The following is a 22,263-nucleotide window of genomic DNA, read 5'->3' on the forward strand; positions in this document are numbered from 1 at the left end:
GTGGTGGCTCACACCTGTAATCCCAGCACTTTGGGAGGCTGAGGCAAGTGGATCATTTGAGGTCAGGAGTTCGAGATCAGCCTGGCCAGTATCGCAAAACCTCCTCTCTACTAAAAATACAAAAATTAGCCGGGCATGGTGGCGCACACTGTAATCCCAGCTACTCAAGAGGCTAGGGCAGGAGAATTGCTTGAACCTGGGAGACAGAGGTTGCAGTGAACCGAGATCGTGCCACTGCACTCCAGCCTGGGCAACAGAGTGAGACTCTGTCAAAAAAAAAAAGAGGAGAGATGTTTGGAGAGAGAATGGGAGTTTTCCTCATATCTGGAAAGTTTCTGGGCCTCACTTGAAAATTACATCTCCTAGCATCTCCACATAGAACTCATTTGACAGAACGGTGGGTCCCTAGGTACCTGGAGCCTGGGATCTCATTGCAGTGATTCCTCTTTGCGCTGTTTCTCAGATGCTCTGTGGAGCCTGTCTCACGTTTAATTCCTCCTCCTCCCCATTTTCCTCCGTCCCCCTCCCCCTGCTCCTTTTTCTTCTTTTTAAAATCTGCGCCAATTTCTAATGAATTGTGGGTGGCATGGAGGGAATTCTTCACACTTCATTTGGTCCTGCTTCATAGTTTATATCCTGTGTCCCTCCCTTCCCCTGGCCGAACCCCGCATCCCCAGTCTGGTAGGCGTGAGCTGTTCTTTTCTTTTCAACGGCCTTGTGGCTGCAGAGAACCCCTCTTTGATTTGGGCTTTTTGTTTCTGCATATTAATTTCTTCCTTCCCTAAGACTCCTAATCTTCACTCTCCCTTAACTCCAACAGCAGTATGGCGTGTGACGCGGCATTTGTCACCCCCATTGCACAGAAGGGAAACTGAGGTTCTGATAGCAGTATGGGGCTGTGGGAAGATTCTGGCCTTGCTTAGTGGCATGATGAATGTGACAGGGCCTTGGAAAGTCACACAACCCTCCAGGGCTGCCTCTTTACTGGTCATATGGGAAGGAGATAAGATTTCTACCCCTGTAAGGAGGTAGGGTGATGGGGTAAAGAGGATGGGATTTGACCCTTAAAGCTCTGGCTCCACCACTCAGTTCTGTGACCTTGGGCAAGGCATCAGACCTTGGCTTCCTCCCTTGTAGAATGGTGATCCCTACAGCACCTCAGCAGGATGGTTGTAAATACTAGAGGCACTGTCTGGGAAGTCCTAGCAACATGCCTGGTCTGAATGGAATATAGTAACTGTTCTTTGGCCTTTTTGGCCTTTGGGATATAGTAGCTGTTCCACCTCCCCTGCCATCTGGGATTCGGCTGTTTGTCCAAGAGGACCCCGATCATTATGGTGGAGCTGGAATTAGAACTAGAACCCAGGTATGCTGGCTTCAGGCCCTGAGCTCCTGGGAGGAGCTATCTATCTATAAGCACCCTGGTTTTGTGAGCTGGGTAATCCTTGCTGTGGGTAGGCCTTTCTGTACACAGTAGAGTGGTAGTTCTCAACTGGGAGTGATTTTGCAAGAGACACTTGGCAATGTCTGGAGAGTTTTTTCATTGTCTCAGCTTGGGAGGTTCTACTGACTTCTAAGGGGTGGGGGCCAGGTATCTGGATTGTTCTGGGATCGCTCAGCACAGTGATTGGGGACTTTGAAGGCACACACCAAGAAACAGCAAGTCATCAAGACCCCTAGTCAGTGACAGCTGACCCTGAGCCCTTGCAAAGCTGCCCTGCAGCGTCAGCACTGGCTGGGAAATCCTTGTGGATTCTTGTGGATATTCACATAGAGGGAGGAGCATGACTATCCCCACTCACTGGGCATAGTGCTAGCAAGAGCTGCCACTTATCCAGGGCCTATTGGGAGCAGGGGCAGCATGCTCAGTGAGGGACCTATGCTCTCACTGATCTCCCTGATCAGCCAGGAAGACACTGCTAACCTCATTTCACAGTAGTGGAACAAGGCCATATGGCTCGTGAGGGGCAGGGCCAGACCTAGGGCAGAGTCTAGGTCTCCTTAGCTCCAAAGCTCATACACTATGCATGAAATTGCATGACCTTCCTTAGAACGTAACACCACCACCCCCCCCCACCCCGGTGAGGCTTCTCCAGCAATAATTTTAATAGAATGCTTATCCACATCCCTATGTCAGCATTGGCCACCTAATTTTGCCGCCGGCCAGACTGAATTTATCACTGTTGCAGAAAACAAGTAGATAAGAATCTTAAAACTTATCATTCACTGGGAGGGAGGGCAAGGGTGCCCCTATTTTGGATGTCTCATGCCAGTTTGGGAAGAGGGAGAATTTAGCAATTAGGCACAATATGTTCCTAATTTGCCCTAGAAAACTTCTTGGTTGCTTTTGGGAAAAACTTGTACAACTTTTTTTTTTTGTTTTTTTTTTTTGGTTGAGTCAGAGCCTCGCTCTGTCACCCAGGCTGGAGTGCAGTGGCATGATCTCGGCTCACTGCAGCCTCCACCTCCCAAGTTCAAGTGGTCCTCCCACCTCAGCCTCCCAAGTAGCTGGGACTACAAACACAAGCCACCACACCTGGCTAATTTTTGTATTTTTTTTTTGTAGAGACAGGGTTTCGCCGCGTTGCCCAGGTTTTGTCTCAAACTCCTGGGCTCAAGTGATCCACCCGCCTTGGCCTTCCAAAATGCTGGGATTACAGGTGTGACCCACTGTACGCAGCCAAATTTGTACATCTTTAATGCCTGTCTTGAATGCCACAGTGGTTGGAGCACAGTGTGAAGTTAAGAAACAGTGCAATCCTGATTAAGAGCCTTCTCTCCTAGTTAGAGTACACCATGCTCTGTCGTGTCACAGGACCTTTGCACAGGCTACTCGGGGGACCAGCAGCGCCCTTGCTCTCTCTCTTTCCCCTGCTTCCCTCTCTACTTTGCTTCAGTAATTTATTCTTAGGGTTCATATTAAAGACTAATTCCTTAAGAAAGCACTTCTGCCCCATGTCCATGCTAGTCCACCCTCTGGCATATGCTATTATGCATTAGCTATGCTTCTTTAGGGGACCACTATTATAGTTATATCTAATTTGTTAATGTTGGTTTCCTTCTTCCACTTGATTGTAAGCTCCATGAAGGTAGGGAACACATTGGTCTCACTCAGCTCTTGTATGCCGAGTGCCTTGCATTTGCCTAGTACATGCTAGGCACCAGCCAACATTAGATGGGTGAATGGACAGTTGGACGAATGGATTGAGCTAGTTAATTTCATTTCCTTTCCCTTAACTCCAGTCAATAATCTCTTCTTAGGGAATTGTAATTATCTGTTTATATGTCTCTCTTGAGCCTCTTTGAAGAAGAACCTATCTTCAGAAGCTCTGAGTCTAGCTCCATGCCTGACATATAGTAGATGGCTAATAAAAGTTGACCATATGGTTGTCTAAGACAAACTCTTGCCCATAAGACAAGCAGTTCCAAGAGCTCATGCTGCTGCAGAGAGGACCCTAGAGAGTTTTTTTCACACATAGAGGGTAAGGATGGTGAATTTATTCATAGAAACAGAATGAAGTGCATTCCTGCTTCCCACCCGTGCCATCCTTAGCTCCTCGGTAAGGTCTGCTATTCAGGTTGCCAGTTACTGTACTGACTTATTTGTACATAAACAGTTATTCCCCATAACCGTCCCTTCGCCAACATTCAGAGATAATGATATACAATCTTTGTAACATTACAGATGTTGCTTCAAAAACACTCTGTTGCTATAGGAATGTTTGTGATGTGCTTATCGCTAGAATTTCATAAGCAACAAACTCCAGAATTGCAGATGATTTAACATTTGAAGCAGGGAGTGAGAGTGTATGTGTGTTTGCATTAAAAAAAAAAAAGGCTTTGAAAAAGGAAGTTTTCTTCTGCAGAGTTATCTTCTTCTAAAGCTTAAAATAAGAACTACTTAAAAGCAGTGAATTTAGAAGAATGAGCACTTTCTCTTAAACATTCAAATGGGTGAAAATGACTTGTAATGCCTCCCTCAAGTATTAAGGAAATAGGCAGTTAAAGGTTTTTTTTGGAGCTGGCTGTCACAGACAAAGGATTTCTCATTAAAAAAAAAAAAAATCATTTTATAGCATTAAATAGTAGGAATGCATACCAGCAGCCCTTTTGACATTTTGAAAATGATTTATTTTCTGAAATGTCCCAGTCCATTTTAATAGATGACTCTTTGTTCTTCTCATTCAGAGAGGGAGCTTCGGGTGGGGTTGCCACATTTAGGGTTGGGAAGTTCAGGGTGGAGGCAGACAGGGCTCCAGGAACAGCTTTCCGTGAGCCTCACACTTTGTTACCTGAACACAGCAGGTGGATGCCACCACCTATCTCCAGACAGCATGGAGCCACACTTTCCCAAAGCTCCTGCTGTGGTTCTCCTTCCCAAAGAGAGACTCTCTGAACTAACTTTTTATAGTCCAGAGAGTGAATTTGAAATAATTTCTCTTTCTAGCCTCCCTCTCTGAACCAAGATATCAGCTAGACATCTTAGGAAAGGTGTGCAATGTGGAAGTCTCTACTATCGCAGTGCTACTCCTCAGCTGTGGCTCAGGAGTGGTGCTCTCTGCAAACTCTAGCAGTCCGTGAGATAAGTTCAGAAACTGAGAGTTGGTGCTTAGTAACTTTCATGCCGATTCGACAGAATAATCTGTTGAATCAAAGAACTTAAAAGTGAGCTTTCACTTTGTATCAGTATCTTTTCATTTCCTTTGTCTAGCAGTTCATTTTTACTATATTTTATTAAAGTAGTCATCTATAATGGTGTGGAAATTTTTTAAAAAACTGGTCCTTCGGCTGGACGTGGTGGCTCACACCTGTAGTCTCAGCACTTTGGAAGGCCGAGGTGGGCAGATCATGAGGTCAGGAGTTCAAGACCAGCCTGGCCAACATGGTGAAGCCCCGCCTCTACTAAAAATACAAAAATTAGCCAGGTTTGGTGGTGGGCGCCTGTAATCCCAGCTACTTGGGAGGCTGAGGCATGAGAATTGCTTAAACCTGGGAGGCGGAGGTTGCAGTGAGCTGAGATCGCGCCATTGCACTCCAGCCTGGGCGACAGAGTGAGACTCTGTCTCGGGGGAAAAAAAAAAGAAAAAACTGGTTCTTCATGACAAATAACTTGAAAAACTCTATGCCAAGGCACCTATAAGCTGCTGCCGCTCCCCCATAAAGAAATTCAGCTGTTGAATGGATTTGGGGAATCGCAGCACTTAGCAAATGATGTTATAATGAGACTCAGGTCTCTTTCTGTCTCTCTCTCTCTCTCTCTCTGTCTCTCTCTCTCTCTCTCTGTCTCTCTTTCTGACTGTTTCCTAAATGCAGAGACTGCATGCAGTTCATCTCCGTGGCCTCATTCCTCAATGCCCTGCCTGGCACATTGTAGACTTTTGGAAATGTTTGTTGAATGCATGCCTGTCTGCTTTCTTGTTACCTAAGAGTGGGTGAGGACAGCCTCAGAAATTTCCCTGGGATTTCTGGTAGTGTCTTCTGCAGGATGGTGATGGAGAGCTAGGAGCAAATGATGAAGAAATTACCTTTCCTTCTTCCTTTCCCCATAGGACCAGGCCTCCTCTTCCCGCCTGTCCAGCAGCATGAAAGCAGCATGACTGGCCGACCGCAGGAGAAGCCCCCAGAACCAGGCCGCCAACTCAGCCATCTGCGGAGGTCAAGGTAAGCTGGCTTTCCTTCTTCTGGAAGGCTGAGGAATTTTCATTTTAGTACATTCTGTATGCGTTTGTAATCCCTTGCTGTGTGCTAGAAGAATGAGGTTTCCTGGGATGAGGGTAGACTTAGAAAGTGCGTGTCAGCCTTACAGGTTAAAGCATGCTCATTTGGTTAAAGGAGAGGCCAATATGGAGCAGAAAGGACTGAGCTGAGTGTCTAGAATACAGCTCTTCTTATTCTTCCACCACCTCCTGAATCTGGGACCTTGAGCAGGGTCTTTCAGGATGGGGTATCCAGGGAATTTTGAATGAAAAAATCTCTGAGACAGGATAGAATGAGAAAGACTACTCAGTCCACGACCTGAGAGTCCCAGTACCTGCCAGACGGACTTCCATCCCACACAGAGTCGTAAGGGGCCTTAGACGATCAGTCAAGCCAGTTTCCAGCCAGTGTTGGACAGTTAGTTGTTAGAATGTTCTGTCTGCTGGCCTCTGCTCTGCCATTAGGAACCACAAAGACTTGGCTTTCAAAGACTCTTCCACATGCCTCTCTCATTCGGTTTGAAGATTTGAAGATTTGGCTGTCATGACTCCGTCTTTCTTTTTTTTGGTATAAATTCTCCCTAGGGACTGGTGCCAATCACCTTGTCCTCTCATCCCCTCCATCCTGGAAAGGGCTTTAGTTATCTCCAGTGTCTGCCTTGCTGGTTGCTCATGCAACCTGCACCATCTTCAGTAGAGAATCATTCATTCACCATTCATTCTTCAGTGGCTATTTACAGCCTCTCACAGACAGGCACTGTGCTAGACTCTAGAGATATCTCAGTGAAGAAGAAAGACAGGGTCTCTGTCTTTAAAGACAAAATAGGTTTAGATTCTTAGAGAGAGTTTGAAATATGCATCGAACTACTTCCGTGTGCTCCTTGTTTGCATTTTTATCTCTGCAACTTTTTTCTTAAATGTCCCATAAGTCCTTGAAAAAAAACTTCAAATATTGGATATAGTTTTCTATATACCATCATTGAAAAATAAGTTAGCTTACTGTGCAGCTCAAATCATCTATAGTATATCCTTTTCTGATTTTGTCTGATTATCTATTAATTATTGAGAGAGGTGTTTTAGTTAAAGCCTCCCACTGGATTTGTCAGTTGCTCCTTGGCAATGCTGAAATTTTTGCTTTATATGTTTTGAGGCAATGCTGTTTGGTGCATAGACGTTTAGAACTGGTGTATTTTATTGATGAATTGGGATTTATTTCTATCTTTATATGCATTTAATTTTTTCTGCTCTTTCTTTTACGTTGAGGTATTTTCCCCCCTCATTCCATTTTCCATCTCCTTATTTGGAATTCGCACACTCTATGTCTGTTATTTCTGGGGCTACCCAGCTAGCTACCTGGATAGATGATTGATTGATTGATGGATAGATAGATAGATAGATAGATAGATAGATAGATAGATAGATAGATAGATAGAAAAAACATTCTATGTGTGTTTTTTCAGGGGTTATCCAGCTAGCTGGATATGTGTATGTAGATAGATAGAGAGAGAGAGAGATAGATAGATAGATAGATAGACAGACAGACAGATAGTTTTAGAGACAGGGTCTTGCTCTGTTGCCCAGGCTAGCTTCAAACTCCTGGGCTCAAGTGATACTCTCACCTCAGCCTCCCAAGTAGCTACCTTAACTTTTTTTGTTTGTTTGCTTGTTTGTTTTGTTTTGTTTTGTTTTTGAGATGGAATCTCTCTCTCTCCCAGTCTGAGGTATAGTGGCATGGTCTCGGCTTACTGCAACCTGCACCTCCTGGGCTCAAGCAATTCTCCTGCCTCAGCCTCCCGAGTAGCTGGAACTACAGGCATTCGCTATCATGCCTGACTAGTTTTTGTATTTTTAGGAGAGATGGGATTTCACCATGTTGGCCAGGCTGGTCTCAAATTCCTGACCTCACGTGATCTGCCCATCTCGGCCTCCCAAAGTGCTGGAATTACAGGCATGAGCCACTGTGCCCGACCGATTTTTGTATTTTAAGTAGAAATGGGGTTTTACCCTGTTGGCCAGGCTGGTCTCAAACTCCTGACCTCCAGTGATCCACCCATTTCAGCCTCCCAAAGTGCTGGCATTACAGGCGTGAGCCACCGCCCTCAAACCTATTTTACACTTTTCATCTCTTTGTCTCTCTGTGCTGAACTCTGAATAATTTATTCAAATCTATCTTCTGGCTCGGGGAATGGGTCATGCCTGTAATCCCAGCACTTTGGGAAGCCGAGGCGGGTGGATCACCTGAAATCAGAAGTTCAAGACCAGCCTGGCCAACATGGTGAAACCCCATCTCTACTAAAATTACAAAAATTAGCCTCGTGTGGTGGCGTGCACCTGTAATCCCAGCTACTCTGGAGGCTGAGGCACAAGAATCACTTGAACCCTGGAGGTGGAGGTTGCTGTGAGCTGAGATCACACCACTGCACTCCAGCCTGGGCAACAGAGCCAGATTTTGTCTCAAAAAACAAAAAAAAACTATCTTCTATTTAATTAGTAATATTATGTGTGTTAAAGGCTGTTTAACCCATTCATTGGATTTTTTTCTTTTTGCTTTCTTTATTTGTCATTTCTAGAAGTTCTGCTTGGTGATTTTTCTGGTCTCTCATTTCTTGCTCATATTTGAAGATGTTTATTTCTTTAAAATACTAAATTTGCTATTTAGAAATTTTATAATTTTGTGTCTTGTAATTCCCAAATCTGAAGTCTTTGTAGGTCTGGTTCTGCCACTTGCCGTTTCTGCTGGCTGGTGTTCATAATGCCTTATTTCCTGTGAATTGCTCATTTTTTCTTGGCACTTTATCTTTGGGAATTATCTGAGGTGTGGGTTGAGTTGTCTTTTCCAGAGAGGATTTGCGTTAACTTCTGCTAGTTGTCTGGTGGGCACTACCAACAAAAATCACTTTAAATTAATTTTCTAGTTAAGGCTTTTCTGGCTACCCAAGTAATATAATTCAGGCTACAAACCTGTGTGAAGTCCAACTATGGTTACACATTTTCAGGAGAGAGTTTTTCCCCCCCATTCCCTGCTCAGCCCAAGGCCCAGTTTTCTTGCAGTCTCTTTCTGTGTTGTGCATTTATTTCTCATTCACCAAGTCGAATGAATTTTGTGGAGTGGAGCCATTTGAAGTCCCAACTTTGTGGAGGGGTCTCCCTAGGCTGTTAACCCTGTGCTGCTGTCATTGGGAAACTTAGAATCTCCAGGTTTCAGCAGAAACCTTCAGGGCAAAAGCCAGCTTTGATGCCAGCTCACCTCCCAGGGTTCCTGCTTTGGGTCTGTTTTGGTCTTTTCATTTGTACTATCTCAGCAATGTGTATTCAGTCTTCATATCTAAAATTGTATCCAGCATATTAGTTCTTTCCATTAGGACGAGCAAGTAAAGTATCTGGTCTGCCATCTTGCCAAAACTATATCTTTTTCTTCTCCACAATAGTCCTGCTGGGCAGGAATTTCTGTTTCTTCACAGAAGAGTGACCTGAAGCTCAGAGAGGGTATAGCCATAGGCCTAGCAGGTGAAAGGCTGGGAGAGTATGTCCCTCTCCTCTCCTCTCTCCCCACCTTCCCTCTCTCCAAGATAACTGTTGACCATTGGTGAGGACAAACTTTAGTCTCACAAAGAATATGAGTTGCTACCAAAATGTTTTAACTAGCTGAACAGCTTTGTATACTTTGTTTATGAATCTATTGTTTATCTTCCTTGAGGGAGGAAATGGCTTCTGCATATTTTGTGGTTTGTCTGGCAGTCACCAGCAGCTTTCCTGCTTCATTCCCATTCTTCAAAAAGTCTTCTGAACCTGAAGCCAGATCCCATGGGCTTCTCATCCAGACCATGGCTTGCTTTCCTTCTTATGCTACTCTCTCCTTCTTCTCAACTTCTTCGCTTCCCTCTGCCTCTTCTTCCTTTTCCCCTCTCCCCATCCTTCCTGCAACTGGTTTTTCTTTTTCATGGTGGTGTGCCTTTCATTGGAGGGGAGTCTACAGAGCCAGTGGTTTGGCTTTTGGGCTTTGAGGGGCAGGGAGAAAGAGCTGAGTTTGAACCTAGCTCTGCCACTTAATAACTGAATCTCTCTAAGCTTCCGTTTCTTCATTGGTCACATGGGGACAGTGGATAGAGCTGTTCAAGGACTTAATGAAACGACGCCTGTAGAGCTTGTAACACAGAGCTTGGACATCATCAGCACTTGGTCAGTGGTGGTTCATATAACTATGACTGAGAACAGATCACTTCAAGGCCAGTGCTCTTGCTGGTGATGCTTTTAAATTGACAAAGCCGGTTTATAAAATAGGACAAAAGTGGAGGCAGAAATCTAATATAAATATGGGAATCCTAGCTTCACTATGATGTTCTTTGAACTGGGGTGTTTTTTATTTTTATTTTATTTATTTATTTATTTATTTTGAGACAGAGTCTTGCTCTGTCACCCAGGCTGGAGTGCAGTGGCTGGATCTCAGCTCACTGCAAGCTCCGCCTCCCGGGTTTATGCCATTCTCCTGCCTCAGCCTCCCGAGTAGCTGGGACTACAGGCGCCCGCCATCTCGCCTGGCTAGTTTTTTTTTTTTTTTTTTTTTTTTAGTAGAGACGGGGTTTCACTGTGTTAGCCACGATGGTCACGATCTCCTGACCTCGTGATCCACCTGTCTCGGCCTCCCAAAGTGCTGGGATTACAGGCTTGAGCCACCGCGCCCAGCCAAACTGGGGTGTCTTTAAAAATAATCTGAGGGAAGATAGAACGCACTGGTCTGGCCAGTGTTTGTGGAAGCTGTAAACCAGGGGTTCTGAAAATGGGGCCTAGACCTCCAGACTCCAGATCTTGGCCCTCCTGCTGAGCTATGCCCTGTGTCCTGGTACCACAGTGGGGCTGGGGCTGGGGCTGTGTAGACTCACTGTGGAGGTTCCCCTTGCAAGGGTTCCCAGATCAAGGGATTGCATTACTACTCTGAGGACGCATTTTCAGCAGTGGTGGGGCTGGGGGAGAAGGGTCGTCAATGTCCTTATTCTTATAGCTGGCATGAGACTTCACTTTTCACGCCCTCTTCTAATAAATGGCTTTATATTACACCTAGACATGTGTTGTTTCCTGATTCGATATCTATCAGGCAACAAGTCTTTTTTCAAAGCCTGCTATATATAGTGACTCTGGGCTTTGTATAGTGGGCAAGTAGTATAAAAGAATGCATAAAGTTGCTGTGAATCTAAAACTACTCTAAAATTAAAGTCCGTTAATCACAAGAGGACTTTATAACCAAAAAAATGCATGAAGTCTAAAACATCTTCATAAGATCGTTAGGTACTCAGGGTGGATATCCAAAAGGGAAAAGCGTGGTGCCCTGGAATGGTCAGGGAGGGCTTCCTGGATGAGGCTGGATGATGATTTGAGCTGGTCTTACGGGGAAGCCAAGGTGAGCTGCTGGAGAAGGAACCCCATGCATCCTGGGTGTAGAAGTGGTAGGAACTGGGGTTTAGAAAGCCCCACAGATGGCCTTGTGGTCCCTCTTGGAGCGCATCTCCCATTATCAAAAGCGCTCCGAAGTCCTGCAGCTAACATTTGACACCAGGTTTCCCAAGTGTGTTTGACCACTCGTAGCTGATGAGCATGGAAGTCTTGAATGGGTTTCCATATGGCTTCTGTCTCTCTGACTAATGCTTCAGCTCATCTGGGCTACCACCTCACTTCCGTAAAACAGGGATTGGCAACTTTAAAGGTTCAGCCTCTTGGGAGCACCAAAAAATTATTTGAAGTTCACCTCTTATCTTTTTCCAAGCATTGCTCAAATATTTAGAAGGGTGAAGGTTTCTAGGGGGACTAAGCAGGGACATTGTTAGAGTTAGGGAGGGGGCTTCTTCGTTATCCCAGTCTCCCAAGATGATTGGGCATTTCCAACCCAGCCGAGTGGCCAAGCCTGTTTGCCTGGAGTTAAATGCCCAGCCCTACCCCACCCCTCGTCCCCCGCAGCAAACCTCAAAGTCTGTTAACAGCCTCTGTCCTGATCATGATTCATCCTTCCTGCCCCTTCTGTATTCTGGTTACTCAGAGCTGTGAACCAAGATTGATTACTAACGCCATCTAACTGACCTTGCCCATGGAGAGCTTACCTGGTAGATTAAACATTCTTCATCAGATGACACCTCAGGTTGAGTTCTGTTGTCGGCTAGCTCTGTACAGTGCAACAAGGGATTGTCCTAGATGCAGATGGAGACTTTTTTCAGGACCAGGAAGCCAGGGGACACATTATCTGAGGAGTTTGGGGTGCCAGGGTTATTGTGAGTATAGAGGCAGGAGGTGCCCCAGGCCAAGAGCTCTGTGCTTAAAGAGCCACATAAAAGCGTGGAAATGTGCTCTACATCAAATCTTCACATGCTGCCCCGTAGACTGGCTATCAGCCCCTTCTCATTGTTGGGTGGAACCCTTCTAAAAATATTTCAATATTTATTATGCCAGTCATATCCATTATTCTATTTTTTTAAATTACAACATTAAGACCGGGCGCGGTGGCTCACGCCTGTAATCCCAGCACTTTGGGAGTCTGAGGCGGGCAGATCATGAGATCAGGAGTTTGAGACCAGCCTGGCCAATATGGCAAAACCGTGTCTCTACTAAAATACAAAAAAAAATTAACCGGGCATGGTGGTATATACCTGTAATCCCAGCTACTCAGAAAGCTGAGGCAGGAGAATTGCTTGAACCCAGGAGGCGGAGGTCGCAGTGAGCTGAGATCGCACCACTCTCCAGCCTAGGAGACAGAACGAGACTCTGTCTTACAAAAATATATATGTAGCTAGAGCTTGAGTTCACTCTAATTCCTACCCCTGCTCACTCTCTTGCCTTTCCCAAAAGATAGCAGAACTGAGACTGAAATCCATATATCCTGACTTCTAGCACAGTTTCCCCGAAAGGCTCAGATCCTTAGGGATCAGGTGTCATTGGTGGGAAACCCTGCTATCTTAATATCCTGGCCCAAGATTGTTCAGTGTCCTGGACAGGCCAGGCAGGGTCTCAGGAGGTTCATCCAACAGAGGCTTGGGGCTCCTCAGGTCCAACTTTATTCTGCAGAAGCTGAGTCTGAGGTGCAGGGAGGGGAAGTCATTTGCTCAACCAGGTCACAGGGCACGTCTCTTTTTCTGTTTGGTCCGGGTTATCTTTATATTGGGTTTGCATTTCCTGAATACACAGCAACAGGGTGGGGGGTGGGTGGAGGACAAGGGAAGTGGGCTTAAAAGAACCCCATCTGAAAATGTTTAGATTTCCTGTGACTGTCCCGTGAAGAGGGAGATAATCTGTGTTCACGGAACTAAGAGGAGAGGGAGAGATTTGGTTCAGGTCCAGGAGGCCAAGAGTGCAGAGAAAAAGGAGGACAACATGAGAGCTATTCAGAGAAAGCTGTGACATTTTTATGGATGAAATAGAAACAAATAGGAGTTTGTTTCTTTGCACTTCAGTGATGCCTTCTTGTTTGTATTTTTGGATAACACTCAAGCCATGTGAGGCTCTGGCCTCGTTCTAGTAGCAGTGGTTTGTGGTCTTCGGAGGCTCTTTGGCCTGGGACTGGGAGCCTTTGGTTCTCATCTCCCTTGAGTTGGCTTCTACCAGGATGTGTGATCCTTTGGAAATCTCTCTTCCTCCCTCGGAGCTTCCATAGTTTATCTCAAGATGGAGATAAAACCTCCTGCTGGGCCTGCCTCACAGAGAAATAATGGGTACAAGAGTGTCCCCCACAAACTGTCAGGGTTAGATTGGCCTCATTTTTTTCTTTTTCCATGTCTGTGAGGCTGGCATGAGCTCTGAGGGAGTCAGGAGCTTCCACCAGGGAAGGCCCATGTGCCCATCAGATCAGGTGGCACATGTGGCCACAGAGGTCACTCCAGACCCGATTTCCTGGGACAGCCCTTCCAGGCAGTGTGTCCCCAGTTCCTTAAAGGGGGATGTCATTTCAGCAGGAAAGGCTGTAACTAAAAGTAAGAAAATGGTAAATATGGACAGAGTTACTGCCAATTTTCTGGAATTGGAGAGCTGGGTACCCTCTTGAAACAGAAAAAGAAGTAGAATATCACTTTATCTGGTATTATAGAGGAACTGAAATGACTCTAGCTAACAGAGGCCACCTTTTCTAACTCTTTTAGATGGTGATACCAGGTGAAGTGATATTCTACTGCATACAATTAAGCTTTAGATTGCCACTAAATAATTACGTCTCATTTCCTCTTCTGGGGTCTTGAACTGCTTGAGAACCATATCCCAGAAAGTAGAACACCACCTTCGTTACCAGTAACGCCTAGTTGGAGAACTCAGCCTGACCCGTGGCCACACCAATTCCCTCTTTTGCACCCCTTGAATTGCACTGACCAGTGTAGACTTGTAGGCCTCTCTCTCCTGGACTTCCTGCAAGGATGTGCCAGTCATGTGCATGTTTGCATTCTGTTTCCTGCTGTCAGTGAACAATTCTACTGAATGAACTATGGCCTTTCCTTGATGTCTCTGGATCATCATTGTGGATAAAACGAATGTGCCCTGGACACAGGCGCTTTCAGGGGATGTTAGAGTAAGCAAGGTCATTGGTCCCTATCCCAAAGGGCCCAGGCTGCCCTTCTCTCTTCCCTCCTGCGTCCACTCCTGGCAGTTTCTGCCCCTGAACACCATTCTGCTGATTAAAACAAAAGGAGGGCTGAAGGTTGCCCAGGAAACAAATAACCAAACCAACTCAATCAGGCCTCAGTCTTTGAGCCTGGTATAAACTGTAACCCACATCTAAACAAAACAACAGAAACCCCACCCCAGGCAATGAGACTGCTCGAGTCCTCCCTGGGAGCACATGTGTCCTGTACCTTCTCTTGTTTAGTCTTCTCAGAAACCCAGAACAGCAGGTATTACTGTTTTACAGATGTCAAAATTGAGGCTCAAAAGCAAAGTTAGATAGGCCTCCTGGAGGGACTTACTTTGCCAGTGGAACATTGAGATTTGAATCCCAATCTTTGACCCCAGAAGCATTGTTCTTGGTTCTTCCATGAGGAAAATACTTGTCATATAATCCATTTGTTTCTCTCCAATGAGATATTTCTGATGAGTAAAAACTTGTCAGATAGGGCCAGGCGCGGTGGCTCACACCTGTAATCCCAGCACTTTGGGAGGCTGAGGCGGGCAGATCACAAGGTCAGGAGATCAAGATCATCCTGGCTAACATGGTGAAACCCTGTCTCTACTAAAAAATACAAAAAAAAGTTAGCCGGGCCTGGTGGCGGGCACCTGTAGTCCCAGCTACTCGGGAGACTGAGGTAGGAGAATGGCGTGAACTCAGGAGGCGGAGCTTGCAGTGAGTTGAGATCGCGCCACTGCACTCCAGCCTGGGTGACAGAGGAGACTCTGTCTCAAAAACAAACAAAAAAAAAAAAAAAAAGAAGAAGAAGAAGAAAAAGAAAAACCAAACCAACCAAACAAACAAAAAAACTTGTCCAGATAACTGGAGCTTTTAAGCGTAGAACTATTTTTTTAGTGTAAAGTGCATCAGCTTCTTTTTCAGACTTCCAAGTTCATGGCTAAACACTAGAGCGTTGAAGTTTGCTGACAACCAGATTCATGGGACATGCCTGTACTATGGCATAAACTTTCTCTCCTTGGCCCTTCAAAAACCAATGATAAAAGCTAGAAGGATCCAGCAAGGAGGAAGTAGCTTCATGCTGAACAGATTTGCAATGGGAGGACAAGAGGCACCACAGAATATCAGAGGAAGCCTCATCGTTTGGCAGGAGAGGGTTGGGGGCTTAGCCCTTCATCACTAATCGTGCAACCTGGGGAAGCTCATCCCCTGCATGTTAATTTCCTCCTTTCAAATAGAGAAGACAGTTCTGACCTCACAGGTTTGTTGTGACCTCACAGAACAAAATAGTATCTGTCCATTCTTTTTGCAGTATTTTCAAGAATGTTATTATGAAATATTTTCTAGAATGTTATTATTGGCCATGAGGACATGCACATGCTTTCACAAATTCTTTGGTGTCCTTCTCAGAGACTTTACACCGAGCCAGAGGGTTCGTGACTGTGGCCCAGAGAGACTGGTCTCCAAGCCGGGGGCTCCACGGATGTTAAGCGAACACACCATGTGGTCACTGGAGCAGGCCACCCCACATCCCAGCACTGACTTCCCCATCCCAGGGCTGTTACAGAGATGCAATTATGAGCCTTTTACTCTTCTGTTCAAAAACAAAAAAGGAAAGAAATGGAAAAACGGATAAATTAATTTTCTTTAACCTGTGGCTTTTTTTTTCCTTCCTCTCTCCTTGCTGTGAGATTGCCACTTAACTTATTTTAATTAAAAAAAATTATGTTCTGGGTGATGGGACATAATATTTAGACATGTTGAGCTGACAGTTGATGAGTGTGTTATCAATACACCATCACCACAAATCATGTTCCCAGGGTTGATCGGAAGGAGATTTGTGTGCAAATGTGTTTGTGCTCACACACTTGGATGATTTAGAGTGACTGGGGAAGGGGCCAGTGACCCTTCTCAAAAGCAGTTGTAGGGAGGGCTGACCACAGGCGAGGGGCAGCTGACCAGGGCAAGAGGAGGAAATCAGCTTCTATTGTGAATTGAGGTGATTGGCTCTGAGTTTGCTGTGGAAGCAAAAGTTGCCACTTCCTCCTCCCTCCCTGCCTTCCTCTGTCATGTCCTTAGCACCCAGTGGGTGCAAGGTATTCTACTGACCATGAGACACTCCTTAGAAGCAGTCTCAGTTTGATGGAGGAGACAGAAGAAACAGTTTGAAGCAGTGTGCTGAGTGGTGTGAGGAAGACGTGCACCCCGAGTGTTGGGCTTATGCTCGCTGGCGCGCTGGCCACCCTTCCTCGTGCTCCTGCCTTCAGTGACTGTCCGTTCTCAGAGGCCTCACAAACCTCTCTAGGCCTTGGAACCTCAGTCCAGCTGCCTCAGTGACAGCTCCTGTTGAGGTCTCCATGTGAAACAGCTCTCCCAGTGCTCCAAGCTTCATAGATGTGAACCTGACATCTAGGTCACATCTGACTCCCCCTGCTGTACCTCCATAGGTCCCTTCTATCACTAAGCCTGTCAGGTTCACCCCACAACACCCCTCCATCACCCTCATCCAAGCTATTTGGCCTGGACCATGGCAAACCTAAGTTGCCCCATGTCCTCATTCACCTTCCTCCAGTCCATTGTCTGCATTGGGGGTCAGCAACCTACAGTCCAGGGGCCAAATCTAGCCATTGCCTCGTCGATTTCACGCAGTCTGTGAGCTGTTTTTACAGATGAGCATTTGATGATACGGGAATACTGACTTTCCTTCTCTTTGAAGGGGAAGTGTTATCTCTCCAAAAAGCAATTCTATTCTTCTCATTAGAGGATCGGTATTATAAAAATTTACACTCACTCAATTATCATTATATTTTCAGTGTTCTCAAAAATGTGTAGAATTTTCTTTCTTATTATGTAAGTACTACATAATAGCCTGTATTTGCCTCTCGGTGGCAAAGTCCGGAATATGTATCATCTGGCCTTGAACAGAAAAACTTAGCTGACCCTTTGTCTCTACTGTGGCCAGAGCAAGATTTTTTTGTTGTGATGTTTTTGTTTTTTGAGACAGGGTCTCACTCTGTAACCCAGGCTGGAGTGCAGTGGCATGATGTCGGCTCACTGCAACCTCCACCTTCTGGGTTCAAGCAATTCTTGTACCTCAGCCTCCCGAGTAGCTGGGATTACAGGTATGTGCCACCACACCCAGCTCATTGTTTTGTATTTTTAGTGGAGATGGGGTTGTACCATGTTGGCCAGGCTGATCTTGAACTCCTGACCTCAAATGATCCACCTGCCTTGGCCTCCCAAAGTGCTGGGATTATAGGCATGAGCCCCCATTCCTGGCCCAGAGCAAACTTTTCAAAATAGAAATATGATCAGTTACATGTGCTTGGTCACACACACACACACACACACACACACACACACACACACACAGTTCAAGATACTTTAATGGTTCCCCATGCTCTGCAGGGGAGCCATTAAGATGAGGATCCTTAGCCTCAAGAGCCTTGGATGGTCTTGCCCTTGCCCCCTGTCCAGTTTCATCACAGTGTTCCTTTGTCCTCCATGCTGGCCTTACTTTAGTTCTTTATATCCACCTTGTTCCCACCTGCCACAGGGCCTTTGCCCATACTGTCCTTGATGCTGTCTGGAATACAGCTTTCTGCACCCTATTTCCCCTCCCTATGTCCTTCTCATCTTTAGATCACAGCATCACCGTGACTTTCTCAGAGGATCCTTCCCTGACTTTTCTGCCAAGGTCACAGCCCTATCTCTTTTTTTTTTTTTTTGTGTGTGTGTGTGTGTGTGTGTGTGTGTGTGTGGTTTTAAGATGGAGTTTCGCTCTTGTTACCCAGGCTGGAGTGCAGTGGCACCATCTTGGCTCACTGCAACCTCCACCTCCTGGATTCAAGTGATTCTCCTGCCTCAGCCTCCCGAGTAGCTGAGATTACAGGTAAGTGCCACCACGCCTGGCTAATTATGTATCTTTAGTAGAGATGAGGTTTCACCATGTTGGCCAGGCTGGTCTCAAACTCCTGACCTCAGGTGACCTGCCCACCTCAGCCTCCCAAAGTGCTGGGATTACAGGAGTCAGCCACGGTGCCCGGCCCTCGGCCCTGTCTTGTATCTCCTCATGACATGTGTAAAATTGCACTTGTCTCTGGCTGACATGCACACCCCCAGAGGGCGAGCCCCATAGAACTGACACCATCTCTGTTCCCACCTCCATTATATCCACTGTACCTGGTATATAGTGAGCATGCAATAAATGTTTTGTTATGATGAGGGGCTGAGGATCAGGGAAGACTTCCTGAAAGACATTAGGTTTGAAAAGGAACTTGTAGGCTGAGAAGGTGAAGAATGGGAGAAAGAGCTTTCAAGCAGAAGGACCAGCATTCTGGAAACCTTGTGTGGCTTCATAGGACAGGTGCTCAGGCTGTGTCTGAGTGGGTGGGGAAATCGCTGGAAAGGTGAGTGAGGCCAGATCGCGAGGGCCTTCTGTGCCCAGCTGAGCTGTTTGGACACTTACCTGTTGGCAGAGGGAGCACTGGAGGTTTTAAGGAGAGGGGTGCTGTGGCAGGGCTGGAGGGGGTGAGACCCGACCAGAGGAGCATGAATTAGGGAATGAGAGAAGATGGCCAGGGAAAAGCTGTGCAGGAGAAGTGGGCAGGAATTGATCATCTCTTGGAAGTGAGTGGGAATGGGGAGGTGGTGGGCCCTTGGGGTCCCAGTTTCTGATTCAGGATCCTGGGTAAAGGGTCACCAGTTGTTTCAGATAAGTGAAGAGGAAGGAGTTAGGGCAGGGAGGAGGTGTGAAAATTTGTTTGGCGGGAGGAGGTGGAGAGAGCAAAAGCTGGCAGGTCCCATTCTCTTTGAAGCAGGGGTCAGGGTCATCTGCCGAGACAGAGGCCTTTTGGCTTCAGGTCATGGACTTGGGCCTCTTCCCCCTTTACAAGCAGAGGGTTCCACATTGTCTCTAAACAGCTGAGGGATTCGCCTCAGCCTAGGGCACTGGGGGCTGACAGGGGATTTAATCCCAGACACTTTAGGAGATCTTACAGACTTGCCCTTCCCCATCCCTTACCTAAACCGTGAAGTCTAAATGTCAGCTTTGTCAGAAATCTTAACTTGAAGACCTTTGAAAAAAGAAAAAAGGTCTGCTCACTTCAGAAAATGTTTTCAGAGTGACTGCCCCATGACAGCTTGGCTCTGATCACCACGGGGACCCCAGCACTCTGCCTCAGGAGCCTGTGCCTGACCTGTACATACTTACTTGACATTTGAATGCATGAATCACAATGTCAAAAGGCATAGTTCAGAGACATCTAGCATGCTGCTCATGTTAAGGTTAGCAAGTCACACTCACACGCAGGTGGAACTGTCTTTAACCAGCCTCTACGTAACTGAGTGGCAGCTGGCCTTCTCCACAACTTGCTAGAGCTCCCCCAAACAGAGTACCCACTCCCACAAATGTAGTCAAGGGCTGTGTTGGTCCCCAAACTTGCTTGTGCTAGTTGTCCTTGTTATTGTAATTATGTAAATTAGTTAAATGTGATGTAAGCGGCCGGGCGCGGTGGCTCAAGCCTGTAATCCCAGCACTTTGGGAGGCCGAAACGGGCGGATCACGAGGTCAGGATATCGAGACCATCCTGGCTAACATGGTGAAACCCTGTCTCTACTAAAAAATACAAAAAAAAAACTAGCCGGGCGAGGTGGCGGGCGCCTGTAGCCCCAGCTACTCCGGAGGCTGAGGCAGGAGACTAGCGTGAACCCGGCAGCCGGAGCTTGCAGTGAGCTGAGATCCGGCCACTGCACTCCAGCCTGGGCGACAGAGCAAGACTCCGTCTCAAAAAAAAAAAAAAAAAGTGATATAAGCTGATGAACTATAAATGCAAAAAAGAAAGAGAAGTGCTATTTCAGTGAAAAGTAAGAGTCACCTTGTTCTACCTCAGCTGAGAATGTGTGACCGGCGACACATTTTTCACTGTTGAATGCTTTGGAAAGAAGTGATAAAAGCAAGCCACCAAAAGAGAATTGCTGCCAAATTAGGTGTGAGCAAGACAACTATTAAAGACTGGCACTGCAGTGCCGTGGCTCACATCTGTGATCCCAACAGTTTGGGAGGCCAAGGCATGAGGATTGCTTGAGGCCAAGAGTTCAAGACCAGCCTGGGAAACAGCAGCACCCTGTCTCTACAAAAAAAAAATTAAAAATTATAAAGATTGGCACTAGAGGGAGAGGAAAATAAAAGCATGTCAGAGGATGCAGCACTACAGTTCCTTTACAAGGCTTCTTTACTTCTGGCTCCTTTTTAAAGAAACCAAACTGAAAAAGTATAGATTATGCATCATCAGTGGTTTATGCATAAAAGATAAATACAGAGCTCTATTCCACAGATCTGTGAGCAAAGAAAAGTTCTGGACCCTGCCTCAAAAGACCAGTAAGATATTTGTGTTTTAAGTTAAAATGAATTCATAAGGCATTAATGTACTGCAAATTTAAGTGCACATAAAGGTCTTTTCGGCTGGGGCACAGTGACTCACACCTATAATCCCAGCACTTTGGGACACCGAGGCAGGCAGATCACCTGAAGTTGGGAGTTCGAGACCAGCCTGACCAACATGGAGAAACCCTGTCTCTACTAAAATTACAAAATTAGCAGGGCATGGTGGTGCATGCCTGTAATCCCAGCTACTCAGGAGGCGGAGGCAGGAGAATCACTTGAACCCGGGAGGCGGAGGTTGTGGTGAGCCAAGATCGCACCATTTCACTCCAGCCTAGGCAGCAAGAGCAAAACTCCGTCTCAAAAAAAAAAAAGGTTTTTTTCATGTTTTATTATATCTGGTTTTTTTTGTAAGTAATATATTCACATGGTTCAAAAACACAGAAAAATATAAAAAGTTATAAAATGAATAATCTCCCTCCTGCTCTTTTCCCCAGTTAGCCCAGTTTCCACCACCTCCCTGCAGACAACTATTATTAGTTTCTTGGATCCTTCCAGATTTTCTTTATGAATATATATCAATTATAAATACATAGTTGACCCTTATTATTCACAGATTCCATATGTGCAGATTCCCTACTCTCTAAACTTATTTGCAACCACAGAACCAATGCTCGGTACTTTCTTGATCATTTGAGGACATGCACAGAGCAGTGAAAGTTTTGAGTCGCCTGATGCACGTTCCCAAGCTGAGTTTGAACAAGGCAACTCCGCCTTCTTATTTCAGCTCTCCTGCTGGACACAAGTGTCCTTTTTGTGGTGTATTTAGTGTGGCATTTTTCATATTTTTGTGGTTTTTGTTGTTGGTTTCATTGTTTAAAATGGCTCCCAAGTGTAATGCTGAAGTGTTGCCTGCTGTTCTCAGCACAGGAAGGCTGTGATTTGCCTCACAGAGAAAATGGGTGAATTAGATAAGCTCCTTTCAGGCATTAGTTGTAGTACTGTTGGCTGTGAAGTCAATGAATGAAAAAATAGATGTTAAATAAGATATCCTTTAAGCAGACACATATAAAACAAGGTTTTATATATACTGATCAGTTGACAAAAATCTTGCAACCAGGGGCTTGCAGGAACCTAACCCTGTATTTCTCTTAGGAGCAGTGGCTCAGTATTCACTAATTCAGTGATCATAGAGACTTTATAGGATGTAACTACCACAACTAACAAAAATCAACTATCTATATACCTACATACATATATGTTCTATTTTAACCATTTCTTTACACAAAAGAGAGCATATTGAACATACTGTTCTGCATCTTTCTATTTCACTTAACCTTGGACATCTTTCCATATCATTTCATAGAGAGTTTCCTTGTTGTTCTTTTGGAATTTTTGTTTTGGTTTGGTTTGTTTGTTTGGGACAGGGTCTCACTCTGTCACCCAGGCTGGAATGCAATGGTGCCTCATGGCTCACTGTAGCCTCAAACCTCTGGGCTCAATTGATCCTCCCACTTCAGCTTCCCAAGTAGCTGGGACTACAAGCATGCACCACCACACCTGGCTGATTTTTGTTATTTTTTGTAAAGGCAGGGTTTCGC

At 45.7% G+C, this 22,263-nt stretch overlaps 1 protein-coding gene across 11 annotated transcripts in view; it reads left to right on the top strand.

The window, feature by feature from the left end:
• The window catches only part of TRERF1 (transcriptional regulating factor 1), a 230,972-nt gene that overhangs the window by 150,150 nt on the left and 58,559 nt on the right, over positions 1-22,263 (top strand). For all 11 annotated transcript variants that reach the window (XM_023212813.3, XM_023212808.1, XM_023212815.1 and 8 more), the window contains one exon: positions 5,550-5,661. The gene's annotated coding sequence lies outside the window, so the exon portion shown is untranslated. The remainder of the gene's footprint in view (positions 1-5,549; positions 5,662-22,263) is intronic.

This window comes from Piliocolobus tephrosceles, chromosome 5 (assembly GCF_002776525.5).
Source record: "Piliocolobus tephrosceles isolate RC106 chromosome 5, ASM277652v3, whole genome shotgun sequence".
Taxonomy (NCBI): domain Eukaryota; kingdom Metazoa; phylum Chordata; class Mammalia; order Primates; family Cercopithecidae; genus Piliocolobus; species Piliocolobus tephrosceles.